The following is a 4,936-nucleotide window of genomic DNA, read 5'->3' as shown; positions in this document are numbered from 1 at the left end:
TAGTTGAACTCACTGAGCCCCAGTTTCCTCAAAGGAGGATAAAAATATTCATATCGTGAGAATTTAAAAGGATATAGTATGTGCAAAGGTGCCTCGCTCACCGTCAGAATCCATTTTCTGAGGTTCATTTTCTTTCCTGACACTTGTTACGTGCAACTACAGTACTTACAGTATGGCTCATCTATGTGGAGGTCGGTTTATGTTTCACCTTCATATTTCTCTCTTCCCCCCACTTCCTTCTCTTTCCCACCAAAGTGGGGCCATTTTAACTTTTGGTTTATGACTAACTGCTGAAGGAAAAACGAGAAATACTCCTTCCACAATTTTTTCAGTCTTCCCTGTCTTGGGCCTTGCCCGATGAAAATAAAATTAGCCACAGCAGTTGCCAGTTAAAGGCTCTGTAGGGCTTTTGTTCTTAAAGCCTCAGAAGCTATTTAGAGAGCCCAGGGGGTGAATCTCTCCCTCTCAGCAGCTCCGGAATGTCTCATTAGACATTTTATATTTGCAGGCCATGCCAAGCCCCTAATGAGCCACCTCAGTCTGTGGGGTATGGCAATTGGGTGTGTCACTTGGGACTTTCCTGGGAGTATACAGGGAAGCTGCATAGAGGAAACTGTGACCAATGCCTGTGTCACTGCGCAAAGCAAGTAAAGAGGAAGCAGGGCTGAATTGGTGGCTTTGTTCTGGGATACTTGATGCCTGACAGCTAAAGCCCGTGGGGACAGTGCATATTTTGTTTTGTCTTGCTTCCATCCTCTTCCAAAATATTTTCAGAAGTCAACCCACTATGAGGAATAGAAATAAAAAATCAGGGAGTGCTCAGAAACTTAAATATATTACACCACAAATCTCATTTCATAAAATATCTTCCTCCAGAAACAGGGAGAAAAGGAAAAAAACCTTTTAAAAAGTTTTCTCCCTCGGCAGGGTCATGGTGGAAAAGTTGTTAAGATCTGTGAAATTCCTCTTCAGTGCCCTTTCCTACTCGCTCTGTGCCTTTTCTGCTTTGAAAAGCCCCATAGTAGAGGCATCCCGTGGCCTTCTTGCTGTTCTTGCAGCCTGAGGGTTCTCACTGCAATGGCCTCCTGCCTGACCTTCTCCAGCATTGCCAGGCCTCTACCAAACCAGCTCTCAGATGGATTCACTGCACACTTACATGGGGCTTGTTCGGGGGGATAAAAACCTCCCCCGGAGATCCAGCCCAGTCAAGCAAACGAAGACAAAACACGTCAATCTACCAGAACATGTAGAGATCCAATGGCAGCCGACATAGGTTGAGGTGGGCAACTTCGCCCACTGATACAAAACACACATACACACACCCTTGAGGTTCCCACACTTCAGTAGCCTACAGATGCCTCCATCATCCTCAGAGCATAGTCTCTCCCCACCTTCAGTATACCCTCATCATAAGGCTACATTTTAATTCTTTATGAATTCTTTGCAGATTTTGCTTGATATTCATTTCATTCTCTTCACCCCTATAAAAATGCTTGTGTGGAGTTCGCAAGGAGATGTATCAGAATGTAGACTCGGGTAGAATTTGACACTGAAATGTGTATTTATTCACGTCACATATATGTACATGTCAGGCCCTATGCCAGGCACTGGGTTTACAGCCACAAGCAAAATGAATGTCTTCCCTACCCCGCAAGAGCTAGCCACCTGGCTTCAGGCAGTAACAGTTATCCAAACATATATATTTAATTTCAAAATTGAGAGAAGTGTTGCAATGTTACCCAACAGTGCTATTGTAATGAGAGTAACAGGGAAGAGCCCACTCAGAGGAGTGGTCAGGAGGTCCCATCCAACTGAGACGGGGAGGCTGGAAAGGAGCCGGCATGTGGGGAGCCACAGGTAGGCCGTTCCAGTCAGGGGAAACACCCCCAAATGTACCAGAACCCTAGGTCAGGAAAAAGGGAAGTAGAAAAAGGTCTCTGTTGCTAGAGCAGCATATGCAGAAGAGAATGGCTCCAGATGAGATGGAGGAGGTAAGCAGCAGCCACTTGATGGAAAATCTCATAAATAATGCAACAGGAGCCAACATGTATTCACAGGTACCATATGCCAGCATTTTCTAAGCACTTTACACTTATTAACTCATTTAATCCCCACAGCAACCCTATGAGGTAGGTATAGTTGTTCCCTTTTTACAGATGAGGAAACTGAGACACCGAGCTATTAAGTAAGTGGCCCATGTTCACACTAGAAAGTTGAGGGTGGGGTGGCACACAGGTAGAGTGTGTGCTCTTAACCAATTTGCCATCCTGTCAGGAATTTTAAAAATTTAAAGGAGTTATGACCCTATCTGCATTTTTGTAAAGAACCTCTTTGATCTCATTTTGAGAAATGGATCACACAGGGTGAGAGTGGGAGCAGGGAGGCGCTTCAGAGGCTGTTGCAGTGATCCATGACGATGGTGGAGATGGAGAGAAAGAAGCAGGCAGGCTGAGATTCATTCTGGAGATAAAATGCTCATGAATGATTTGCAGAATGAGAGTTCCCATATGAAAAATAAATTAAATTAAATTAAGAGAGAGAGAGTTCCCATATGTGCCTGCCCTCCACTTCTTAGAGATGGTCCTGGGCCCACCTCTAGGCAGTTTAATACCAAAAATGACACATAAACCAAACATACTGAAATGGAATGTTACCCTTTTTCACATTTACAGGAACGTCAATGTCATATCTGACGAAAATGAATGTAAAAGATCACATGTCCAGAAAAGTAAACCATTCCCTGGGAATCCTTTAAGCTTGTGCTTCTCATACCAAGGTCCAAGCACCATCAGGGTGTGCAGCTTTGTGCCGGGGAGTGAACAGATTCACAGAAGAAACCTCTTCCTGAAGTGTCAATATTACTTCAAGACTGGGGGGTGGGGGTGAGGAGAGGGCGGAAGGGAGAACATTATCTTTCTACATAACCTCGTTACATCACTTTTACTCAGAAATATTTGAAAATAATGCAAAGTTTGCATGGGATTTTTAAGATAAAACAGTAGACTTTAAGGAAAACTTATGCTCACCACAATCACTTCAAACTGTCCTTGGAGACCATTCTTGAACGATACAAGTGTGCTTTCCTTTGCTGTGTGTAGTATTTGTCTTAAAAAGTTTTTGAGAAGCAGTGCATCAGCCAGTGCTTTGTAACTTTTTCATATTGTGCACGTACAGAAAGTGGTTAGATTGTAGGTTACACAGTATAAGGGGCTAAAGGTGCTCTTGGCAGGAGGGGGCGCCCTGTATCTTGGCATACCTGTAATGGAGTTCTCGGCACACCCATGAGCAAAGCACACTGGATGAGAAGCTCTGGGTTATGTAATGTTAAGAAGTGACTCAGTTCAGGGATAGTTATTAAGTAATTGTTCAGAATGATCACCTCACCCCATTACCTGGAAGATTTAACACACCTAACACCCAAATGGTCACTCCCCATGACAACTGGGAAGGGTGGCAGACCCTCCCCAGCTGCACTTCTGTTAGGGGGAATTTCTTCAAAGATACGAGTACTCTTACCTGTGGAAGTGTCAATCTTCGATGGCTCTGGCTCTGGAGACTGGCATGGGCCCTAAGCAAGCCAGCCAGGGGCCCTGGGGAGCTCGAAAGTGAGAAAAATGGACTTTTGTTTTTAACTTAAGTATAACATAAACATAAAAGTATATTAATCTTATGTGTACAGCTGTTCAAGATGCAGAATATTTCTTTATGCATCAGTTATATCTCAGTAAAGCTGGGAGGAACAAAGAAACACAAACCAGAAGAAAGATACAGAACATTTCCCACATCCTTGAAGGTCTCCTCTTGACCCTCACCAGTTAACATGCTCCCACCCAGAGATAAGCATTAGTCTGACTTCCATCACCGTAGATCAATTTTGCCTGTTCTTGAACTTCACATAGGCTGAAGTATAAAGTATGTCATCTTTTACATCCGGCCTCTTTTGCTCAACATAGTATCTCTGAAATGCATCTATGCTGCTGCATAGCAGTGAGTCTTTCTCTTTTATTCTCATGTAGTATTGCATTGTATGAGTCTACCACACTGTCTTTCAAAACCCAAAGAAGTTTAGAAGTACTAGGGAACCCCAATATTGAGAATAAGAAAACAGATGCAGAGTCACAAAACCTATGGTTCTCAAATTATATAATCCCAAAATAAATAAGAGACAGATTATCAGTAACTACAGTTATCTGGGTATATAATTAATTTTAAAATTCATACCCCTATTACAAAAAGGTCTTGTCACATACACATTTTTAAAGATGATCTAGTGATGCCCCAAATTTACAATCAGAAACAGATTTGATTCCTCTGGTCGTTTTGGTGTGACAGTGGTCAAGTACATTTAAAGGAAGTAGAACACATATTGTAATCAGAAAACCAATTCCAGCTAGTAAATTTAACTTCACTGGTCCTGAAAACCACTCTGAACAATGTAAATTCATTGCTGCCTTGATTGTAAGTGATGCAAAAATGATAATATAGGTCCTGCTCACTCTCTGCCTCTGAGAGGAGACCACATTCTGTCTGTGCAGTGTTACCCTTTTCTAATAACTTTCTTATTGGCTCAAAAAAAAAAAAAAAAAGATAATATAATATAACGATTTTTCTCTTAAGGTTTATAACCTGTTAATAAAAATTAAAATTATGTTGAAATTACTTTTGTCTCTTTTATTTTTAAACTTAGTAAATCACTTGAAAACCTTTCTTGTAGGCCTTCGGTTATTTACATAACTGTCAACCAGGGAAACTTTGATGTGACATTGCGCTGTATAAAAACTAAGATGTTTAACCGGCACGTGACCATGGGAAAATTGTCTCCTATTGCAAAATTGGAGACAAAAGAACTTCCATAAAATCAGTTTAGTTTTGGCCAGCTGGTAATTGTCAACTATTCAAGAAAATGTCAGAGAGGCCCTCCCTTAACTTCCTTCCC

General features: G+C 41.8%; 1 protein-coding gene across 1 annotated transcript in view; it reads left to right on the top strand.

The window, feature by feature from the left end:
- RFTN2 (raftlin family member 2) overlaps positions 1 to 4,936 on the top strand; it is a 50,989-nt gene that overhangs the window by 24,305 nt on the left and 21,748 nt on the right. The window lies entirely within an intron of this gene.

This window comes from Pteropus alecto, unplaced genomic scaffold (genome assembly GCF_000325575.1).
Source record: "Pteropus alecto unplaced genomic scaffold, ASM32557v1 scaffold3, whole genome shotgun sequence".
Taxonomy (NCBI): Eukaryota; Metazoa; Chordata; class Mammalia; order Chiroptera; family Pteropodidae; genus Pteropus; species Pteropus alecto.
The sequence above is the reverse complement of the archived record's forward strand: the minus strand, read 5'-3'. Positions and strand labels throughout refer to the sequence as shown.